General features: G+C 41.2%; 1 long non-coding RNA gene across 1 annotated transcript in view; it reads left to right on the top strand.

Moving 5' to 3' along the window:
• LOC124211646 (uncharacterized) overlaps positions 1 to 25,538 on the top strand; it is a 63,533-nt gene that overhangs the window by 7,053 nt on the left and 30,942 nt on the right. The window lies entirely within an intron of this gene.

Below are 25,538 nucleotides of genomic sequence, written 5' to 3' on the forward strand. Positions count from 1 at the left end.
GCAATGTATACCCTATCCACCTACCTACCACTTGGAGCAATTATGTTATTATTCGTCTTATTACTATTTTTATGGATATTATGATTGTCCTTATTTATGCATCCAGTACCGCGCATGCGTTAGCGCTCCGCATACCTCGAGCCGACATGTTTTCTTTATAATACCGCAGTTCCAGGTTCAACCGAGACACCGGCTATACTCTTCACTTCCTCACCATTATACGCTATTCGCAGAGAATCATCGCCGATCACATCGCCAATAGTGATGTTGCCTTGTACCTCGTTGATAATATACCGACATTCGCCATCTTCGATCACTATTTTTCATCTCGGCTGGATTCTCTCGCAAGGAGAAAAATTAACCAGTACACGTAATGCCGCTTCGCTAGTTTTTGTGGATCGGCGTATCCGACTGCACGAGTCGAGAGAAGAACTGCGACGAGATCGGGAACATCTCGACAGGCCAATAATCATACCGGGTTTCACAGTGTGGCTTCGAAGATGCCTGCCGAGTTTGGAAATTACCACATGACAAATACCGCGATGTAATATGCTGTCCGGCACCTAACTGTGACCAAGATTTGACCAAGATTTCACGAAGATGAGCAAAATGAGCAACACAATGTGAATTCCTGGGGTCAGATTATATAAGCACTGGGGAATAATGAAAAATAGCAAACACTCGCGAACATGTAAATGAACATGTTTATCGACGCATTACTGAAGAAATATTTCTTCGTCTGTCTAGACCGCGTTGATGTGTTTAAGAAGTTGAACGTTTACCCGATGAAAGTAAAAAATATCATACAGCAGATAAAAACAAGTCTAAATTCTATCGAGGTAAGATCAATAGTGGGTGGATGAGAAAAAGAAGTATGTTTATTTTCCGTAGGACTACGAAGTTCTATCGCGTTCGTCAAAAAAAAAAAAAGGAAAAAAATTATCGTGTTTTGATGAAAGTGACTGAGAGGCAATTGAATTTCGCGATATCGATATCGGGTGGGAACAACGTTAATTTAATGCAGTCAATGTCAGCTCGTGGCTGAATTTTTGTGAATGGCAGCGCAGTATAATACCTTTTGACCCACGAGAAGACGCGGCTAGATATAAATTCATGCAACTTGCACGCGTGGTCAGCTCTCTCGATATATCTACCTACAACACCGGATGGGCACTGTGCCAAAAAATAAAATTCAAATTTCCCACGGAAAACAGTATACCACAACATATTTCTTCCGCTAGGGAATAAATCAGGTGTACCTATATACGCGAAAAGAAATGTATTCTATGTATATTTCAGCACAGTTTTTCTACAAAATCGTGCACGATTGCATGCGAGGTACGAAGTTTGTAAATCGATGCGGTAAACGCGATCTAGAACAGTAAAGCATTCCTACAATCGACGAATATTTAATTAAATAAAAAAATTATCCAAGCTGCAATCACCGGGTTGTTGCTTTTACTTTTTGCCCTTTTAACGAAAGTAGCCAGTTGCGAACGAAGAACCGAGGGAATTGGAATAAAACCGCAGTTGTGCCCAGACGGATGTCTGAAGTATTGTCACAATTCCGAAAGTAAGGAAGATTCGAGTCTGGTTACCACGGCAAAGGCCATGTGAGTCTTGACTAAATACGAGTCTGCGTGCACACATTTATGTTTTATGGAAGTTGTGCCGAAGCTCTGGGAGTAGAGACATATAACCGACCGACAATCTCGGGCTTGTAAGTATAGTATAAAAGCCTCTTTGAAGTGGCTTCATCGTCCTGTTTGTCTGCGAACGTTAATCCGCCTGTAGCTAGGCTGATAGTAATACAGGGAATGATAATTATAACAATAATGGACACGTGACAGAGCAACAAGCAGATACAGAGACGTTTGTGGTTCTCGGTGCAGACTTTCGGTAGCGAGTCGGCGGGCAGGGATGAACTAAACCTGAAAGAAGACGTTAGACGACCGGAAGTGGCGGCGGCTTTCCTTTGACAAAGCCTGTCGGGTACTTTCGAATTAAACTGTTCCTCGTTTGACTACCTCTCGTTTATTACCAAGTCAAAAAGACTCTCGCATTACCCCCAGGCCTAACCTATTCACTGTTACATCGCTAAGGTCTTGTCCTGCAAGGAAAACGCGGTGAAAATGCAACAAAAATATTATTCTACTCTCTGATGAATTGTTCGTCTTATTACCAGAGTGACGGGAATTCGGCTGCGGGTCGGAGTCCAAACGAATCAGCATACGGACTGTCCGTTTAGTCGAATTTCATCCGTTTCGAATAGTTCGATTTACCGAAGAATCCAAATTTTTCAACAATTCTCATTGCAATTGCAATAAACTCAGGAGTTCGAAAGATTCACGTAAAAACTTTTGAAAATCAGAACCACGCTGACTTTTCATCGCTTCGGAACTCGACCATTCAGAGGCTTGAAGCTCCTGGCTGATGAAATCCGACTCATTTATAACGATCGTTCAGAATTCCTATCATCGTTAGCAGAATTAGATTGGTTTGAAATCAACATTTTCACGTAGATGAGTGGATAACGTGAAAGAATTTTCCTGACCTCGTGTTGAGACATGAATAAATATACGCTAGGCAAAGAACCAGTCAAACTTTTTTCAACAATTTCAGACAGACTGGCCATTCGCTGCGAATGAGCCGGAATCCTTTTGCTACCGGAAAAAGTGGAGAAAAAGCTGAAAATTCGGCCACTATCCGGGAACTTTTCTAAAACTTTCACAGCACGGTTGAACCTCGCCTATCCAAGCCCGCTTCATCCGAGTTTTACTTGTCGCGTCTGTGAAATGCAAAAATGTCTGTTTTTTTTTGCTTCTAGTACATACGTCCATTGCAGTTAGACTTGTTTATCTTGACCACATGTGTATACTTGTATTTCTCGTCGTTTTTTAACGTATTTGAGTTAATGCAAACACATAGGACTGTTTGTTTAAAAAGAAAAGTATAATACGTTCGTTATCACTCAAAAATTCATTATAATTTTTTTAGTCCGTGTTATCCGAAGTAGCCCGGGGCCGCAATAGTCCGAATTTCTCAATGATAAAAATGAAAATAATGGACTCCTAATCGTCACAACATTAAACGTGTTTTATTCATGCGATTAGCGGGGAAACTTCTACATTATGGTCTTCGGAAGCCGTTCAAGCTGTCGGCTCACCTATAAAATACATTCTACCTACTTGCACATCATCGATCAAGAAATAAATTTTCATACATACACGGAAAGAAACATTGCAAATCCTACATCTCCCGTGTTTAATATACGGACAGTATTTTTTTGGAGTTGAATCTACATCATAGCAATATTTACAAATCCGATAGTAAGAGTTAAAAAAGCAATAGGAAGAGTTACAATATGCTTGGGCAGATCTACCAGAATTGATGTAGATCTGACTCCAAAAAAGTTCTGTCCATATATTCATCGCAACAGATGTAAGATCCAAATAACAATTTTTTTCCGTTGAGTTACTACGAGTCTGCATTTTATTGCTGAAATTTAATCGAATAAATGAGCTGGAAAAAAGTAGCGTGGTACCGAGAAAAGCCGAGAATTTTCAACTTTTCTTACCTAACGAACAATTTCTTCGAATCAAGTTTTTTTCGAGTCAAATAAAATTGAATCAAAGAATCGCGGACTGAAAAATACCTCGCGCTGCGTCTAGTAGGCAACAGTTAGAAATTCACTCGAATGGGAGGGACCGTCTTGTGGCTCTTGGAGAGGGGAAAACTGTAATTTGCTTAGAAGCAGAACACCTGTCCATATGCGATGCCCTGCCCATTCGTACATATGCACAAGTGTTCCGTCAGCTTTTCTGCAAAAACATGTACGACACGGGAATTAAACGTACTAACCCAAAGATATGGGCGTTTCTGTTGCCGTGGCACTGCACTGGCAGAAAATGGATGCCTTCTACAAACTGGATCTTGAGAATAATTTTTCTCTCTTACTTAGCTATATTGCACGGCTTCATGGTATGCGAACAGAAAAAAAAAAAAAAAAAACGATGATAATTTCTCTACAAGTTATTCATCTTCTATTCATCCGTCGAAAATATTAATTTTGCTGTTTATTCGAAAGTAGTGCAACTGGGCAAGGCTTGATTGTTTAACATATTAATTTCTATATTCCTTGTGTCTCTTGGAATAAGAAACTTTTCAGAGAAGAATTCACGTACACCGAGTAAAAAGTTACGCGACTTGAACGCGAAATACCGTCGGGTTTATTATCATATCGACACGGTAATTGTTAGTACAGCCTGCACAGCTAGCAGCTAGACAAGACGATTATCTTACTCGTGTATGTACATAATGATTTATTTCTGTATCGCACTTGACGCTGCGTACGTCGGATGATGTCGCGTTGCAGTTCGTCAGAAATATTACACGTCACCCCTGATGACCATCGCTTCTGCCTCGCTGTTCGTTTCGGCTTACCCATAATCTGCTTAGCCTGACGCTGATCCGGACAAATTGCCGTTCGGTTACGCAGCGATTATTTTCTATGTTCGAACGGAGGATGAGGACAATCCAAACACGAGGGTTCGGACACTCGAAGAAATCAGACTCGTAGCCCAGAAAAATTCCCCGACGTTACGTATACCGTGTGGAAAATCGGGGAAGAGACGCAACGGCCGCTTCAATTTCTTCAAAACAGCTATTTTCCTCTCTGGATAGAGAGAATATTTTTTCATATCGTCGTTCAATCACCCTTGTGTAAGGATGCAGTTACAGAAAGAGTAACGGATCTCCGAATCACAGATTCTCCTGAAACTTTCAGAGATGTTTCTTTGGCTCAAAATATGGAACTTCAGATGCGTAGTTGCATTCATTCGGCCTTATTTCGCTCCATTTGCATTACATCAGGTTACCGACAAAACGCAGTTTTGTACGTTACTATGGCTCTGGAATAATGACGAATGCCTGTCATCGAATCTTCAAGAGAGGACGATGAAAATTAATGTTTCAGGCAAAAATATACAACAGGTTTCGTTCATTAGGGTATTCCACTCGTTAAACTGCTACTGTATTAACTGAATTTTAATCGAAGTGAAGAATGGCCCAATAGATAAAACTACGCATGTGAAGCCCCATATTTTCGGAAAGTCCGATACTCTGCTTGTCTAAGTAATCGACTGTTCAAAGGTTGAATTGATCTGATTTCAAGAGACTTCAAGAAATCAAATTACTTCGGTTGAATGCAACTAACTTCACGTGAATTCACTGGAATAAGTGACATTACGAAGTCACTGTGGTTTCATGGAATCAAAATACTTCGATTGAATTCAAGCGACTTGACGAAGTCAGGAGACTGATCGAATACGAATGACTTGAAGTAACTCGACGTGAATTGAAAATGGTGTGTTTCGTACAATTTTTCCCACTATTGACCTACTAACATATCCCTAAAGAACGCATGCAGTATTTCGATCGCAAACGTAGAAGTTGCGCAGCTCCCAATAAAGCGGACAATCGTAATAACAGCACCCGTGTACATGCGCATACACAGATTCGTAACGAGTACAAACCGATGCGGGTGTAGGTAATACGCAATCGTCAAGATTCGTGCTAGATTGTTATGTAAACGAGTATATAGCCGCGGGTTATGTACTCGCGATTAGCGACGTACGCACACGCAGCTACATATGTATCGGCATGTACGCTGGAAGCGGGATTCGATCATTCCGGGGGCAAGTGGAAGAGGCCGCCGATTTACGGTGGTTTTATACCCAACTCATGCCTTACTGAAACGCGAAACAGCGCGAGTAATGACCGATTCATCACGGGAGTTTTGACAACGTCGAAGCCGCGCGCACTGCGCTCGTATCGCTGAATCGTGTTTACATATCGCAAACTGCAGGCCAACCGATGTTCAAATCGGTCTGCGCTAAACTCCGGGCAAAAGCTGCGCCCTGACTCGGCACCCATTCGGCACTATTACTGCCAGGACTCTGACTCTCCCGCCACGTTCCACGATCCGACGCCTCCACCTTATTGCAGACGCGTTCTTCCCCCGTATTTGAGACTCCCTTATGCATACCCCATGCACAAGTAACACGGGGTGTTATTTTTCTGAATACAACGCGGCCTCTTCAAAGGCCTGCGTTATGTGCTCGCCCGTCACGCGACCTGTTTACCTTTGTGGCCTATATTATAGTTGATCCTTATTTTACTTCTTTCTCTCGTTCCTTCTTATTTTCCAAATACCAAACCCAGGTGAAACGTTCCAGTCGATATAATGAGGCCACTGTGGTCCACTCGGTTGAAAATAACTGGGTAATCCAGTCCGATTGTTCAGCACCAAATTCCACTGTATACCTACGTTTTGATCATTCTCATAAAGAGTGAATGCACCACTTGTGGCCACTTGTCCGAAATTCTGCATTCACCGACGTAACTTCAAATCTATTTGATTACTCAATTCATCACCGAAATCCGTTTCTCGACAAACTTTTCTCCTGCTTCCATTTTCAACACTTTAAACACTTTATAATCGTTTGACAATTTCCGTTCCAGCGTATCAAAGCATCTTTGTACGATTTGCGGCCGTAATCTTCGATCACGGACAATGAACGTGGCTCAAACTAGTACCAAGATGACGAAATCTGTACATCTGCCTCACAATTTTCTTGAATCTCGTTCTATTGGTACGCTCATTTTCTTCGGATAACTTATGAAAGTAGCATCGCTTGTATTTCGAGTTGAATAAGTCAGGGAAGAGTCTAGAAATTCTTTTAGTGTCATTGCACGGCTGTACCGACTTGTGGATAAGAAAAAGGATCATCGCATCGCACCCATACGTCAACTCGGAGCGATTTGTGATATACGTATAGAAACACAGATGTAATCATGGATAGGTACACACGCATATCCACGTACCTACCTCTGCGCAAGTATATTTGTTCACCTATTCGCCTACGTATACAGAATACACACACATGGTACCTACAGCATCGCTTCCAGAGTCCTGAGTGACGTCCAAACGGCGGCTGTCAATCACTCGGCAGAACCAGAGAAGGTCCACCTTTGTTAGGTGATATTATGTTTTGGTTTACGCTACAGCGGCCACACCCTGCATCGCGCCGCTCTGCCTCGTCTTCGGTGCTCATAGAGAGAGAGAGAGAGAGAGAGAGAGAGAGAGAGAGAGGGAGAGTAAGGGAGGCGTCGGGGGGATAGCCTGCAACTTTTCAATCTTTCGATGGACCGCAGTCGCCTGGACCTTACTCCACAACGACTCGCACCTCAATCATTATTAATGTCGACCTAGCCTAGGTAGTCGTACTTTCAACTTGGAACTCAAATGGTGGTAGGAACGAGACAAGGTGATCCTCAATGCCGAAAACGACGAAACTTTTTCAGAGGGTATTCCGGTTTTGCAATCAAATGTTTTTGCTTTTTTTGCAAATTTTTTTAATCAAAAATACATTGGAATCTTCGAACCACAGTCTTGCCCATATACTTATGCACGTACACTGACAATGAGAGAAATTTTTAGTACCGGTAGATTTGTTGCTGTTACCGGAAAGTCTAGTATCCGTTACTGTTACTTTCTCATTACGATCACTGTTACTAGATTTTTTTGTGTAACCTTTGCGAAAATTCAATGCCTGTGCAAGAATAAATTGATGTTAAAGCCTTATTTAACTAAAAAAGTAGAGTAAACCTCAGAAACTGATTTTGCGTTGTAATTACCAAAAAAGGATCGACAATAGCGCAAAATGATTACGCGTACGTCGTTTTTCGTAATTCCAACAATATTGAAACAGTTTTTTTCAACGACACCTGTTTTACTAAATTTTTCTATTTACTGTGACAAACGAAAATTTTCCTCTGTGCACAAGCTTGATTCAATTGGTCAGCTGGTTGCTGAAACGTCACGGGTACAAATTTGGAAATCATGACTTCTAGAATAACGCGTTCAAAATTTTGGTACCGCTTCGATAAATTCCAAACAAAATTATTACACTGAAATAAAATTATTTACATTCTCTACCGGCGAATCCAGCAACTCAAAGCCACAAACGGACGTGAAACTTTCCTCACACTCGTAAAACCGTTCTTCTGCAGAATTCTTGTTTCTCTTCGCACAGCGCCATGGCTTTTGTAAGTCATCCGTCTCCCCACCGCGTGGAGTGTTCGTAGAATATGCTATACGCTCAAAAGTTTTGCAAATTTCGCCAATATATTTTACACACCAAAAATACGTGCGGGTATTCGTTGCGATGTGTCCTGTTTCGATAGTGGACACTTGAAATGACGGACGAGACGCTTTAACGTAATAAAAAAGTTTAACGTAATAAAGCTTTTCTTTTTTTTTGTATTGCAGATTTCTGCAAACCTGCATTTTCAGTCACAAAATGGTTCGAGAAATTAAACAATTCTTTGGTAGTCCAACAAAATATTCTGCGTTTTCTGAAGATGCAAAGCCCAGAAGATGCGGTATTTCAAAATCTCTAACTTGCTGCGTTGCACTTCAGATTGTATTGCAACTTCCGGCGATTCGTAACGAAAAAATACTTAACCCATTTTAGTTTTACTTGACCCGATTTGGAACTTTTTTCACTCGGCGAACAATTTAGGTATGGGTAGTCGATTTTACCACATTTTAACTTTAAAATCGGGGACTGAGGAAGCCTTACACTATATTTTATCCTTAAAAAATAAATTTATGGTATTTGATATGGGGTAATATAAACCATCCGTGCATCGTAAGACAATCGTTAGGTATATAAATTGCTTCTATTATGTGCTGGTTTAACCTTTTCAATCACACAATTCACTATATAGTCGCACCCTTTTGTTGTAATTTCTTTTATATTTCATGCGAAATATGTTTATTTTTTTTTTTTGCATTTTCAGGTAACTCAATTGCGTGAACGGAAAGATTGAAAAAATGGTTGATATTTAATTATTACACGTACTTGAGTCTCGAATAACTTATCATTGAACGACAATGGTAGAACAACGTCTTTTCAATCCTACGAAAATCGCCGCATTCGAAAGGAATCGAATCCGGAACGGTTGTACGATAATATAATTTTTGTAGAAAGTTGCACGAATATGTTAACGAAATTTTTCCAATTCAGCCAGCTATACACGGTCGGTAAATCAGCAATCTACCTTAGCGGCTAGAATTGTAACCGTTAATAGGAAGAAGCGTCTTTGACCGAAACTATGCCATTTTTTTAATGAAATCATACTTCTCGACTAGATTGCCTGTACAATTCATCAAGAATAATAATACTACCGTATGCAGTTTCTTTTTTCAGTGCAGTCGGTACAAGGTTGATATTAACCCAAAGTTCGACACAAGGTTTTACCGCGTGTAGCCGTTAGACAATATTTGGCAGTAGCTAGAACCGCTGAAGATGATCTCAGGTTGGAGAAATTGAAAAGCAGTGGCGGATTGCGAAGCGGAAAGCGTGCCATCCGCCCAAGAAATTTATAGAGCAATTCTTAGAACAGCAACGGATTGTATTATACCAATAGCGTAAAGCTCGGACAAAGAACAGGATGAATTACCGTGAGACATGAGCGATGCGGTATAATGACTTCGCATACGTGCAGCCTGCATCAGGAGTCTGAACGGATTCCTGTTTCTCTCTTTTTTAAGGCCGGCGGCGCTTCGCACTGCTTTTCACGAAACATTGGCACGGTTTGCATTACGATCACCGGCATCATCCTCGCATCCGTTGGCACATCAGACTTGACTCGCAGGAATACTGCAACAGGTTTTTCCCCCAGACGAGATAATCTTTGTTCTATAATCGTTGCCAACCAGATTGATCCCCAAATGAACAAACGGTATGAGTAAATTCGACGCATTGTGCAAGCGTCATGTTTTTCATGACCAGCTAATCGGTGAGCTTCGATTCTACCGTTGGTCACGTTTCAACTGATTTTACTCTGTATGTCCCATGACATGGCGCGTAATCGTTGATATACAAATTTCTGTTACTACAGTCTCCTTACCGTCCTGACATCTCAATCCTTTGATGAACGACGAGTCGATCAACAGTCAAAAGTATATACCTACTGCATTATATGCAAAGCATCGCCAACTCAGGTTCAACGTCACTTATGAACGTCCTGGCGTTCTAACCAGAAGCAATTTTTTAAATTTGAAGCCACTTGAAGTTCCTTCTGAACCAACAAATTCTCTCAAACAGCTCTTTGCGCTAATGGCTATATTAGCTCCACAATATGGTGGAATTATACCTCGAAATTATACTTTCCCCTCCATCGAATGATGAGCGTAATAGTTGACGTGCAAAAAACTGCGAGGCCTCGTTCCCTCACGTTTACACTCTACCTCCACTTGATTTTTGCACGTCTGAATCGAGCTCGTATAAATAGATGTAATTCTAGAATTCGGATGAGCAAATTGGGTCCCATTATACGCGTAACTCGTTTATTAAATTTCCATTCGTGTTACGAAAACGAATACATCTTCACGACGCGCAGCTTAAATATCGTCAGCTTTATGCAGCTATGCACCGAAAAAAGCTTTGCGCTCTTTATTGCCGACGTGTCCTAAGGAACCACGGAGAGAACTCAAACGAGTTGAAAATTACACCTCGGACCGATCGTGTCCCTAGGTTTTGATAGTCCGCTCGTGTTTTCGTTCCGCTGAATAATGCGCGACAAAATCTACTATGCGAATGTAAGGGAGGAGAAGATAAAAAAAAAAAAAAATTTTTTGTTTTCGCATCGAGCCCCGCTGCATGTGCGCATCCTGCGGATGAATACACGATGTAAATCAATGAGGAGGTGCCCTTGGGGGCGAGGATGGATGTCGGCTACCTAGGGGCGGGGGCAAGAAGTGTTATGAAACATAATTAGCAGCCACCGCCACCTCCTGCGATGATTACAGGGCGGCGAAGCTGAGTCGTGCTTATAAGAGGAACGGTTCGGAAAGGGGAAAGACGAGGGGAGGAGGGTAAGATTTCCTGACTACGGACTACGACTTCTCGTCCAGTGTACAACCGCGAAAGTATAATAGTCCCTATCGCATAATGGCGAGCGATAGATCGAATGTCTGCACTCGCCCGCAGGTGTATATAGCAGCCCATGTCGGAGGTTGGCTTTTGCTATCAACCCTGCCCCTGCGGTATGTGTTTTTCAATTTTCTTTTTTTCTCTCTGACCGTTTAGACCCGCTCGGCTTGTGAGCCTGATATTTAGCTGCGACCATCTGCGGAGTCGCTTAATTGAAATTAAGGCGGCGTTGAAGACTCGGTCCTTTTCATCTTGTAATTAATTACATCGCGTATAAGCCAGTATCGGCGATTATCGAAGGTAGCTCGTATGGGAATCGAACTCTGTGCGAAACACGTGTTTTTGCCGATTTTTCGGACATACGGATCGGTTCACGTATATAATGACGGTTTACATTCTTCTTGGATTACGAAAAAATGTATTGTACAGGTAGCCGTATTGTGTGATTTTTGTTGGCAATATTATATATTCTACCTATCGTTACATTAAATCTGTTGCTTTAGTTGCCTACATTTTTTTTTTTTTTATTGTATTACAATTAAATATCAACTTATTGTTGGTGGAGATTCACTGTAAAATTTATATGTCCATTCGCAACACACCGTTTACGTCGAGGGCAGTTGACCAAATTTAACACTTCATTTTGTAATTTTAACATACTTGAATTAGTTGATCGCACAGAACTGTCCAATACCTCACGAGTGAAAAGTGCATAGATGAATACTAGAAGTTTACATGAAAGTCGATAAAAATATGATTATCGATGCTTGTGCCGTCAGATATCGCATGTATTGCATTACTTAAACGAATAAATTCGCATTTGAAATTCGCTGTAACAAACATCGTAATTCTAAAGCCTCGCAGAGGTTCGAACGCCTTGAATACTTTTTCGTAATTCCATTATTGTTGTCAAGTGGGTGTTAAAATTAATTCAGCCAATCGTTCTTCGCAGATCTTTAACAGAAAATTGGATGTTGAGATCGTGGAGACCGAAACGCAACACGTAGTAACAGAATAATCGTAAATATTTTATTAATCGCCATTTCCTTTTCAGTTTTCAGATAAACATTATTCACTGGTCGATTTTGACAGGAATTATTGTATCCTATATCGAAGATACTGCGCAAATTCGACGTCTTTCAGTCGTAAGAAAAATACAAAATTTATTGTATTCCAAATCTCAGTGGAAAACGGTATTTACCGTGTTAGCAACTTTGTTGTCAGACTTACCCGATCCGATGAATTATTCACAAAAATCCATCGCTTAACAGTGTTGATTTAAAATTCTGAAAAAATTCACACAGACAATTTACAAGTAATATTTAAAACGTGACCGTTTGAGCGAGTCCGAAAAATGTGGCCGAACTGTAGCCAGAGGATATTTAACATAAGATTTTTAGATGCTTGAGGTAGTTGTTGAATCAAAAAATTGAAATTAAAATTGAAATTTTACTGAATTTCGAGAATCTTTTGGAATATCTGTTTCCAAATAGTTTGAAATACCGTTCAAACAGGTAGCGCTTCATTTTCTCCGGGTGATACCACACTTTTAAATGCGTATACAAGATGGCGTCCTGCAGGGAATGTTTGACGCGCGAAGTCCGATAGTAAGAAATGATGCAGTGTGAAATTGAAGCGTAATGCGGAAAGAATTTCTTCTATTCTACTCACCGCACTGTGCGACATATCGTTAAACATATTATATATATATATTATTGGTTTGAAATGCTTTTTTTTTCGTCGTCTTTATCAGCTCTTCAACGGCCGAATGTCGGGTCGTGACCACATTATTATACAGAAAATGAATATTTCCGGGCCCCCAAACCGCGACCAAACGACATTTTTTTAAGTGCTCCCAATTACTAACCGACAAGTTCGCATTGTATGTATATAATAAAATGGTAATATATAACATAACAGATACATGTAAACACTATACTGGTTAAAAAAAAATTGAATTTTTTCTATTTCAATGTAACATGCTTAATAGTTGTAGTTGTAATCAATATTTAGTGATTCCTGAACGCAATTTTCCATTTTCCATCTAATTAACCTGAGGATATAGTCACAGTTGTTTCTAAAATTTGTAGCTCGATAACGAGGCAATGCGCATAAATTTCCGACGCGTATTTTCACAGGGAATTTAACGCTCTCCAAAAAACGGTCTCTTACGATTTATTGATGACTAAACAGTTTCAAAAGTTATTCAAGGTTAAAGTTGAAATAATGTATAAATTCACTTTTTTCGAGATTAACAACGAAAATACCAGACTTATCGCAAAATATTATGGGTTTTTCTTCTTTTTTTTTTATCAAGCATTTCAACTGTTATAAAATCATGTCATTCAATTAAATTTCAACCTAAGCAAATTCAAATGTACGAAACTACAAATCGGAAGCTCCATATTTTAAGGTAAAAAAATATCTCTAGAAGTTTGAGCAGAATCCGTTATCCGGAGGTCCGATACTCTTTCTTGCGAGTTGAAAAGAAGATACCTTTTTAGTTACTAACACTGCACCATTCTACCGAAGAATAAATTTTGTTGGAACACAGGCTATCCGCCATTTGCAATGACACACAGCGACAACGCAATTTTTTCACATGTTACCACTACTCTTCTTATTTTGCAACGAAATCGTCGAATAACTTTTCGTTGGCTATAAACTGCACAGTGAGCGATGCTAGTTTTGCGGTAAAAACTTTCGTTCACGGTGTTATAATACTAAAATCTATTGTGAGGAAAGTTGAGTGAATTCAGTCCCCGCTTATTAGGTACCTATACCGTTATTTCGTTTTCGCGCGTCTGTAATTAGTGATTCGTTATTCTTTATTCCTGACAGCCGAGAATGATTTGTACACTTTATTTCGTATACTTCTGTGCTGCATGTATTATAATTACGCTTGATCGTTTGATGAAACTTCATCGAACACCCTGTAATTTTACGATAACGTAAATACCGCAGTTGCAAATGCGTCCGTGAGGTAAACCTTGCTGCTATTATTTTCATCCGAACGGCTAGTCTCTAATATACCCTAAACACGTTTCACGGTCGGCCCTACGGAAAACTTCTAAACCTAAAATGAACCAAACATATATTACCGTCGAAGTTTTATTTCCCGCGCATTTATGTCTTACGTTTCAAATAATAGGCAAAACATCGTACTATAAATGTATCCGGAACTACCAAAAGCTACGTCACATCGGTGGTAATATATATATAGAATATATACATATGTTACATATATATATATATATGTTATATTAGACTGGTTCACGAAAAAAAAAGAATTTTTATTCAGTGCGGACTCCTCATAAAACTCTTGTTTGTGACGAAAATAATGTTATTAAATTCAGAGAAAATAAAAGTCTTCATCATTTTCATTTAACAAAATATTGTTGCCTACAAAAAAGGTCTCTTGACATTTTTCCTTTCCATCTATATCTTCGCGCGAAATCGATAATAAGTTAAGGTAAGCATTTTTGTTTACGCGTTATTTCAATGTAAAAACGAAAGCTCGAAAACGAGACGTCTAAAGCTTATCCGATCGAGCTCAAATTTGCAGTGAATTTTTTTTTTTTTTTTCATCCTAAACAACTGTTTACAAGAAATCCCTAGTGAAAAAAAAATTATTTTTTCTCGTGAACCACTCTAATATATCATACACATATTTATATTTTAGACAAATTTTTATATTCTGAGCCTGGTATAAAAATTATCTCTAAAATTGTTCCAAAGGAATCGAAAAACATTTGTCGATCAAAAATTTCCAGTATAAATTACAAGAGTTCTTTCTTGAGCGAAATTTCTACGGAATATCTGGAGTTGTTCTTTTATAGAGACGCGGTTTAACTTATTGGCTGAAATTTCCGATGCACTGCAGTTTAGAGAGGTGTTGAGCTCTCAAATTACAGGCCATTATATGGTACATGTGCAGGAAACTGTTAATTTTTCGACAAAATTAACCGGTTCGAAGAAGCCGAGCAAAAACTGTTCAACTCCGTTCAACCGTGACTCGCTCATGATTCTTTTCTTTACTGCCATTTTAGCCGTGCCGCAGAGAAGCAGCGTAACTACTTTTACCATTATTTGTAATTGCGCATATTACGGTCTTATCTTTTCTCCATTCCTCCTTTTAACCGTATAAACATTTGTATTCAAAATAATGCCCAATATTGTGCAAAATATTTTGCAACAAGTTGAATACTGAAAATTTATAGAGAGTGAACCCAAGTAGGACTTTCGATGTAACGACGGTGGAATTTTCGTGGAATATGACGGCAGCGCAATCCCATCGGCATCTTGAAACTTCCCTATATACATCGACAATCTCCGTCGTCAAATTCGGATTCCGTTTTACAAGGAAATCTGCACCGTGCTTCGCATATTTATAGCCGATTCGGTTGTTGGGAAACGGTTCGCAGCAATATCTACTCCTCGGATTTTATCTAAGGGAAAACGTTACAGCTTTCCTGTGTCAGATGCTGAAAATTACCGGCAGTACAATAACGTGGAATTCCTTCGGATGTGCCGGTCAATCGTCAATTCACGTTTTGACCACAAAGTCGATATATCAAATCAGAAATATTTCCAACAAATAATCAAAATTTTGCACTGGTCAGGAATTACAATGAACTATTATACAAGATGACTAACCATCTCGAATAGTTCGCCAATCGAATTTCTTTAAACGAATTTCTAGCATGTTCCAATTCGCGGAATCTTTCACAATATATGAAGTAAAATTACGTTTTTCTCTTTTAATTTTGGAGTACGTAAATTTAGAAATTATTTCAGCACTTTGCGGCTTTCTCACTTACGCTGAATTGCTACGAGATTTTGCCAAAATTTTCTTGACCTTTGATTAACCCTTTCAGTCGCAGTGAGATGCTCAGCGTCCTACCCCAAAAATGTCCACGTCCTAGCCTTATCGCAGTTTATTTAGAACTTCAAATGATCTTTGTTACTTCGTACAACACCAAAAACCCCCGAGTAACAAGTTTCGTCCAGAATCATCGAATTTGGATAGTTTTAAAAATTTTACATCCGCTATATCGAATCCACTATCTTGAATCAAGAAATGATCAAATTCCGACATCGGATTCGTGATCAGCGACCCCAAAACCTCCCGAGTAACAAAATTCGGATCAAAATATTGAGTTGAAGTATGTACGTCTAAAAGTTTCCAAAGTTTATGCGGAAAATTTCGAAATAAAGTTTGGAGATTAGCTTAGCATATTAGAAAAGTGTCCCCCAGAGTCGTTCGTATTGCATGGGTGTATTCATATTGTACAGATCCGATACGGCGTCCTTTGGTTTACAGATTGTCTTCGAAAGCAATATTCGGTAGAGGTCGAGGGATAAGTATGAATGTAGATCAACTAAAAGACGGGATATGGGAGTCGGTGACACGAGCGTAATACAGCCGGCAGCTAGGCAGGTACAATCCGCCCACCCTTCGGGATCCGATCCATATATTCCGTAGAACAGGGTCCAGCCAAGCTGTTGCGAGTCGGTAGCGTCTGGCGGTGTGTGCCGCACGAATGTTAACGTCCCGCATTATGTGGGCGAGGAGAGTTCGCTCCTGCGCATTGCAAAACTAAGGGCCGCAGATCCTAGGACGATTCCGAAAACACAGACTGCAGAAAACTGTCCACATCAGGGACCAGGTTGGCAATGACCTGTCCCGGTCAAACGGAAGATCCCGATGAGACCGCGGAAGGTCATTCTTGGTTCGAATCAGCGTCCAAGGCGTCCAAGGTCGAGACGGCACACGGGACGTCTAAAAGACCTTCTTAATTCCCGAATGACGTCCGGAGGTCGTCGTTAGTTTCAGAATATCGACTTTCAATCTTAGCTAAAATGCACCGAAAATATGTCCAAACAATACGTACGCAGAATGCGATATTTTCTCATGCCTTTTAGGCGGTACACGAGACATTTCAAGGATTTACATCTTTTGTTGGACGGCTTAAAGATATCTCCAAGATGCCTGTTTGAAAGACAATTCCTTTGTGTTGCAGCAATTTATTTACTCGGTCAAGGCTATACAAATTCGTTAAATTTAGGTGTACCAATATAGCCAGTGAATAATGACAGTATAATCAAAACGCCTTGGTGTTTATTGAAAGAGGCGCACGCTAATCTCCTTCTCATTTTGTTCTTAAATAATTTCGAGATCGCTGTAGAATAGATTTCGAAATGTATCGAATGGACGACATCCTCAGACACACTTCTGTGGCTTTAGTGTGCACATCTGCTGCGCATCGCGAGATCAGTTTTATTTAAAACAGCGTCATAGAAGAACGTCTGCAGGGCGTATTATACCTGGTTTGAATGAAAATTGTCTTCAAACGGGTGTTTGAAACATGACCTTACGATGCGTTTGTTATCCGGGAAACGGATTTCTAACGTTCTTCCACACGATGCGTCTGCCATTCTGACTGAATCCTTGTGCACGGATCTAAGCCAACGATGCTAATTGAAACTCTCAGGAACTCCCGGGCATGGGGCTCCCCGTAAGGGTTAATATTCGTTGTTGTGACACCACCGATTCAAAATCACAAAAGGATTAAAACTGTTTACGGTTAAAACTGCAGTGAATTACACGGCTCGCGTTTTAATCCTTGATTTACGAGGAGCACGGGGACTGAGGGACTCGATCCCCGTGGAGAATTCAGCCCGTTATCCCGTTGGGGGTGACACCCTTGAATCGAAGTCGCCTAGAGTGACCACTCTCACCAAATCGTACTGCACGTGTAGCCCTACGAAACCTGGCGCACTGCACTTCCTCGATTCGTCGCGCCACCGGGGTTCAAAGATAAGTACTGCGCACTGTGACAATCAGCGTAAAGAACGGCTGATTTATCGCGCAGTAGCTTTGTCATTCCGGATTTACAGTTCACCCTTAACTTTGCACATCGATTATATTATCATATCGCAGACGATGCGCTGTAACGACTAGACCGATCCGCATCGAATCGAGGATTCAGTTTAGTCGAAGCTGTCGCGAGAAAATACTCGAAAAACAAAAACTAGTAATGGTACATGTCATGCAATTCGTATGTGAGAAAGAAGACAGTTAATGGTTATCGAGCGATGTGGCTGGAACAACGGTGTCTTTCTCAAAATTCACACTCTATAGATTCGAAGACACCCGAAGCATCCTACGCTGGAAAAGTTTCCTTTTTTTCAATTTCGAACGTTAAGTCGGAATGACGTAACACGGAAATTCTAGAATTCAGCTGTACAGTAATAGCCATGACCTAAAAGTTCTTCTTCGTAACCATGGTGGTTTAATAAAAATCGTTCATCGATGATGGCCCAAGGGAAGCTTTGATCGATTTTTCAACATTGTGACGTTTCGGTCAACCAGGCCAATCATCTTCAAACTTGACAGCATTCGCACGGGAAGGGAATTCCGAAAGCTAACAATAAGAAACAGGTCTTACGGTTGTTCACCGAGGCGATGTTGAAAAATCATTAAAAGCTTCGTTTTTACCTTTATCAAGGAACGATTTTTTACACAATTACTTTATACACTGTTTCCGTCAACTTTCCAACTCTTCTCGACGCCGGTCTGTGATCTTAGTCTTGCGCAATCAGTAAAATCGCGCACAGTGTAAAATTTTCGCGGTATCTCTAGGAGGTCCGATCTACCAGTCAAGGCAGGTCATATCGGTCATATCCGAAGCGGCTTAAACGTGGACGTTACAAGAGAATGCATGAGAGAACGCGCCGCCAAAGTAAATTGATTCAAATTAGTTCCCTAATAGCGGGTAATTGCATCTCGGCGGTATCGAAGCCCAATTCCCACTTCCCTACCCACCAATTCTTATACTTCGACTCCGTCGACTACCACTTCTTCACATCTTTCCTGATGGGTCATTACACGGTTTGCCGCCTAATACTTACGTCGATAGGTGCAGATTTAGCGCCGCGCCCCGTTCTACACAAGTATATTACTGCCTTGGCATCCGCGGCGTAGCTCCGAGCGTCAAACGGCGTTTGGGTGCTAGCGTGCGTTTTTCGATCCTGGCCTCCTGGTATTATTCTCGATTAAGATCTCGCCTTCGAATAACCAATAATTAGAAAGATTCCTCTGATTTGTTAATCTCCCCCTGATCAACACACCACGTTAGACATTCATTCCCTGCCCGTGCATGATGCACCCTGGCACAGGTGGCTACTTACAGACCCGATCACATCGCGAATTCAAGTCAAGCTTAACAATCGAAGGAACATCCGTAATCGGTACGCCTTCGATCGCTGGGTCGAAGAACAGGGCCGAAAATTGAACTGCCAGTATCGATTTCTTTCGATCGTCCAAACCATGACGGATTGTTCAAATCTCAAACCCTCAAGATCGATGTTCCCTCTTAAGATTATTGTCGATTTTATACATGGATTAACAGCTTTCCGCATACTTATTCAACTTCACCAGCAGACTCGGCGATTCGTAGTTAATTACTGCACTTTTCTCTTTTTCCCCAGTAATGATGTTTGTCGACAAACTTTGGGAAGTTAATTATCGTGCATTTGTGATAATGAAGAAAAGTTCAGAAAATTGACGGTAACGATGCGGATATGTAATTTACAGTTAATAATTTTGACGCGCTTCGAAATTACGACATGCTACTGTACAGCTAAATTCACTATTTATTTATCAATTTCCTAAACCTTCTTTACAACAGTGGTCACACAACCGTGGTGTTAAACCCAATTATTTCCCGAACTTTGAGGGAAAAACTTTGTTTCTCAGATGGAAGACACTTGGTATAAAATGCGCTTTGTTCAATCCCTCGTTAAAACAAGAAGGTACGAAATTCCTCAAAGATACGCGCAGATTGTTAATCAGATAAAACCCAACATTTATCGTGACAAGTTGTATTTCTTTTCTTTTCAAGACTGAAAAAGTTTATTTCCAATTCTTATAAATATTATCGGACTAATATATCACCGTGATACGGTAAGGGCATGTAGTAATCCTGGCCCTTGCCGATTCGGTAGTTTCTTTACTGTACGCTTTCTTTTCAAATTCCCTCGCAGAAAGGGAGAAAAACGCAGTGTGTGATAGAATTGACATGACCTATCGATAAAAGCGGAAGGAGTTCGAACATAATCTTGACCACCGTTGGATCGGCAATAAAGCACGTTGGTTCTAACACGTAACGTATGTAGACATACTCTGAATGCCAGGTATGTCAGTACGTACATACCTGAGCGTACATATTTCTATCTGGCTACCAGGACCCGTGATGTTAAACCAAATCTGAAGCTATACCCTTACATCCTACAATGTACATATAGGCGTGTAGGTATCCTCCTAATGTCCGAATGATAGCAGAGTCACTGGTAGCTGAAGGAATCTGGTTATACGAGGGTGGCCTGACGAGTGGCAGGTTGTATCCAGAATGCCCACCGCGGTGCTCGCTCAGTAGGGACTCCCCTTATTCTAAGTGCGATGTTATCTCCATGGGGCAGGATAAAAGCTGAAGCAGCCAACTACGATGATACTATACACTGTATATATACGAGTGTCAGGATGGCTAAAGTCTGCGGGCGGGAGAACGGAGGGGAATCAGGAATGCGGTGACCGGCAGGCTCGGTGAGGCGCGTCTGCTGCTGCTGCCCTGGAAGGAGGGAGAAGAGGAGGAAAGGACACTGACGTGCCCCCCTGTAGAGCGTGCGCGAACCTCTTTCTCCCTATTCACCCCCTTAGCCGTATATTCACTCTCGGTTAGGGTTGGTTTACGACGGCATTAAGGACGCAAATAAACGCAGTTTCTTAGAGAAAATTAATAATATTGATGATATAATAATAACAATGGTACCTGTACTCGAAGAACGCAACGCTCGTACCGCAAACTTACGATGTTCAACATGGATTTGACGTACCACCGAAACCCGGTGAAATTGCATGTGTGGAAGTTGCGTTCTCGGTGTGCAGTAATATACACGTCTTATTGAATGGTCCCTCAGGATTCGGTTGAGCAGGACACTGATATTCACGGTCGGCTTCGGCCCGCATGGCGATTAAAAGCGAACACATCCGTCATTTTTCTTGACACTTATACTGCACAGAGTGTGACATATGCTTTGGGGGATGTCGGAGCTTCAATTTTACTAATAAATTCAGCAAGTCGTACATTGCAATTCTTTAGTCTATCTTGTCTTCTCTTGAACTGTAGAAAATGATAAGCTGTAATCGTCGCTGAGGAAAGTGAAAAATTTCATTCGATTAATCAGTGCTTTATAGTAAGCGTGCTCTAACGTTAAAACAGGTTAAAACATCCCCTGTTTCCCGTCAATTTCGAATCCTGCTGATGACCATGCACGCGAAAGCGCGATCATAAACCATATTGTTTCCCAAAGATTTGTTGAATCCGTCGGTGAAACATAAAGGTTCGAAAGATTCTCCGTTTCCAAAATATAAATCACAGTGGAACCATATTTAAGGCGGAACGGTAGCGTACTCTTCCTCGTAGAAAACCAACAGATGACAGTTTCCGTTAATAACCTTTCGTTCATTTGCATATCGGGCGAAAAATCGTAGAGCTCATAAATGTCTTGAACAACAACCTATAGTCGCGATGTCTTGATCAATAATTCGATGCTTTTTAGAACCAAAGAATTTCGACGGTACAAAGCATACGTTATTGAATCATGAATGATGATTCGTCGGCCGGCTGCGTGTACATCCGAACAACCAGTCGAATGATCTTAACGTGTATCTTCGTCACTCCTTATGGTTCGAATTATTCTTCTTCCTCGAACCGCAGTATTAGGCGGCCGAAAACCCGTTGGTATATACCTGACAGAGGGCCATTTGTCCTTTTAATAATTATAAGAAGGTGTGACCCCCACACTGAGGGGCCGTGAAGCCCGCTTGATATTTATGCATTTCGAAGACACTTCGCGTAGCTGGTTGAACTCCTCTCTTTGCGGTGGTGGTGCATGGTGCTGTGTTCCTCGAACCGCGGGGGGCGACGTAAACTAACAGCCGGTTAATTATTGTCCTCCTACCCCGGAGCTCTTAAGGATGGGAACTACTACCATGGTAGCATTCAATTAGCCTCGCTGCACGTGAAATATTATTGTCCGCCTCGTTTCATGCGTTCAATTTTTAAAGGGGGAGAGAGACGGACGCTGCCGAGGCTCTGAGGATCTTTCTAATGCATTTTAAAGCCTCCGGACTACTTGATTCACCTTTTCCTGCAGCCTCCCATCCGGTGGTTTGGATACACCGAGTTTATTCATTCATTCGGTCACTCGTTAGTTCGTTCCCTGGTCCCCTTCAGCTGCATCTTTGATGAAACGACTCGAGCATTCGGAGTCGACTTTTCGGGACGGAATACCATTATCTTGCGGGCGGAAAAAGCTTCTGTTCACTTTTAGTTTCATTTTACTATCGTGCTACCGTTTCTCTTTCATATGTTATCCAGTCATAACGGCCACTGCCGGAAGTCTGTTTGTTTATTATTCAACGAATGGTCGTTACAGTTTTTTCCCACGTATCAATTTCACGTGGCTAATGGCTGAAAACTGCTTTGAAAGAGATTTCAAAGGATTTGGAATCCGAGCTCACTTCAGTCATTCTGAATCGTCAAATTTGTTTATTGCAAACACCGTAATCATATTTTTAAGAGAAGTATTCGAATATAGATGTCGGATCTTTTTCGAGGCGTGATTAGTTATACAAAACTAAACAGCATTATGCGTTTGCCTTTCTAAAGCATTCAAGTACGGAAAGGAATTAATGATCGTTATTACTTTGATCATAGATCAGGGAGTCAAAAGAATGTTTCTTAGTTTCTAAATTACTCATTGAAGATATTTTTGCCAGCCAAAAGACGTCTAGACGACAGATATTTAGCCGAAAAATGTCCGCAACTGTGAGTATGTATTTTATGCATGTATGTCTTTCTGCTAGTTTTTGGCCTAAAGATTATGTAAAAATTTCTGTTGACTATTTATAAAGGTTTAGGACACCTTTCGCTTCATTGGACAACTTTTGGCCGTTTGGGAAAAAATTCGAGACGCCGTTTATTTCTATTATACGTATGTATGCTGGTTACTTAGAAAAGTTCTTCAAGACACGGCTTAGTCCCATCACCATTTTCGAATTGAGAGTTTTCTATAACTTTTCAAGACACCGTTCCATGTTTCATCTTACGTCTTACTGCCACTTTGCACCTAAAAATTGTCCAACAGCCGTCTTTTAGATATCTATAAAAAATCATAAACTCCTTTTATTCGATAAAACTTCTCTTGTCTATTTCAAAGAATGCCCGGAGACATTGTTGTGCTTCATTAGAAGTCATTTGTCTCTTCACACAAAGTCCGTGTACAATACAGTGTTCAGTTCGATTTACCCGTCTTTTTACGACCTTTCAGCTTAAAACTTTCCGTCCAAATCTCGCGGCTGTCGCGAGGATAAGGAGTCTTCAAGACAACGTTTTAATTACACCAAACGTCTTTTCCCTGTATTCCATTTATCGACTCCCAGAGTTCCACTTTCGCCCGACGGACGTAGCCGCGGAGGTTAACAATTGCCGCTAAGAGGTACGCGCGCATAGCCTCCGGAACGAAAGCTTCCGCCTGCAGGAACGGTGTCTCCATCTCTCGGTGCCCAACAGCACTAACCACAGAGCTAACCGTGTCCTCCACCTCAATCCCCGCGCTCTCATTCTCTCGCTCTCCGTATCTACCCATCTCCTCATCCTGATAATAATAATAAATTGACTCGCATAGCGGTTAGAGTGTAACAGAAGTGGAGTGGCGGAGCTGGAATCGTAGCCGAGCCCAAAGCTGGAGCTGGAACTGGAAGCCCTTCTCGGTAGCGTAGGAGATGCGCGGAGGGAAAGGCGGCGCCCTCAACGCCCAAGCATCGCGTCGGTGACGGTCTCTCGACGCGGCCCGTGTTGCGCGGGTTGTCTGCCTGCTGGTATACCTCCTCCTCTGCTGCCCCCTTTGCCCTCGAATGCTCCACGACCCACCCGCTGTTACCACCCTCGCAGAAAGCAGTCAGGCGGGGGCAAGCCTCAGTCGTTCTTTTAGTGATCCCATGGGGGAGCAGGTTGAATGGTGACTGGAAAGGGGGTGAAAGGGGAGCGCGCCGGAGCGTGTAATTGAGTCCCGTGCGCGATCGCTACTTTATCGACCCCCCGTTCTCCTACTCGACCTTTTCTCCCCGCGCCCGCTGTTCCCCACGCCTTGCCTACCGCTCTCGCTAAGCGCTCCTCGGCGGAACTAGCGGCCACCCCGCCACCCCCGCACTACCTTTAAGCCCCCTTCCACTGCTCCCGGGGCTCTCCTCTATCTGTTACTCACACCCTCTCCATTTTATTCTCTTTAGTAGATACTCGCGCTGAGGAACGACTAAAGTAGAAAATCTAATACTACGGATATTCATCGACATTATTTACTTATCCCGTGTCACAGTCGCAAATCAAGCTTCACTCGTTACTCGCAGAAAATCAAGTCAGTTAATTTAGATTCAACCGCAGTTGTTTATTACTTATCCTATCTCACTCCAATTCCCTGATACAGGTAGTTGATTTTTTTTTGCTTGAAACCCCTGATTGAGAACCCATCGAGATTTCTTAGAAATTCCCTGAAAAACTTTCTAACTCTTTTTACGTTACTTTAAAACCAAAGGTTTTCGGATAAGGAATCACAGAATTCAATGAAATTAGTCGGAAATATTACAATCTCTAACTTCTTTGGTGAAAAATTCTACGCGGGTGTTTGGGGTTGGGGGTAGGAAACACAATGTACAGTAGAAAATTGTATTGCGAATTGAATATTAATCCTGAAAAAAATGGCGAAGAGAACTACTTTGGTACATTTTTATATAATAACTACAAGATTTTGTTAATCTTGTAACGGATGTCCGTTTTTTGTTTTGGCTTTGTGTAACTGAGTCTGTCGTTTTTGAGAACACTCGTAAAGATAACTTACAAGTATCATGCAATAAGGTACAACTTGAATCTGTAAACTAGATTTTATTGTGGTGTTTTGACAACTACCATCTCGAGAATCAAATGCTTGAAATAAATGGGAAAAAAACGTGAAGTCTATAATACAGGACTTCAAAGATGCTGGATGATGTGATGCGATTCCTTTCCGTGGAAGGAAAAGTCTTTGGGGGATACTCGCATCTATCCGAGTTTACCCTTTAATAAACATGCGGTGTAATATAAACACAATTAAGTTGTTATTGAGAAGTTGAAGGAAGCCACTAGGCTAGGCGTTCTACTGTATACTCGTTGGACGCGATTATTTATCAGCCCAATGGTTGGTGACTTTAAATTAGAGAGTTGAGAGAACATTTCGTGGAAACGGAACAAACATCTTCCTTTACCTCACTTTCAAACACCGCAGTAACAAGTTACTCTCCGTCATTTGAAAATCACGCTACGTATCGGTGTTTTGAAATTCGATTGACTGTTTGAAAACCCCTCGCAAACTCATCAGGAACTATATCTTTGATTTCTAAAATTTCATAAGATCTAAATTGCATTTCTTCAGCGG

This window comes from Neodiprion pinetum, chromosome 2, assembly GCF_021155775.2.
Source record: "Neodiprion pinetum isolate iyNeoPine1 chromosome 2, iyNeoPine1.2, whole genome shotgun sequence".
In the NCBI taxonomy this organism is placed as follows: domain Eukaryota; kingdom Metazoa; phylum Arthropoda; class Insecta; order Hymenoptera; family Diprionidae; genus Neodiprion; species Neodiprion pinetum.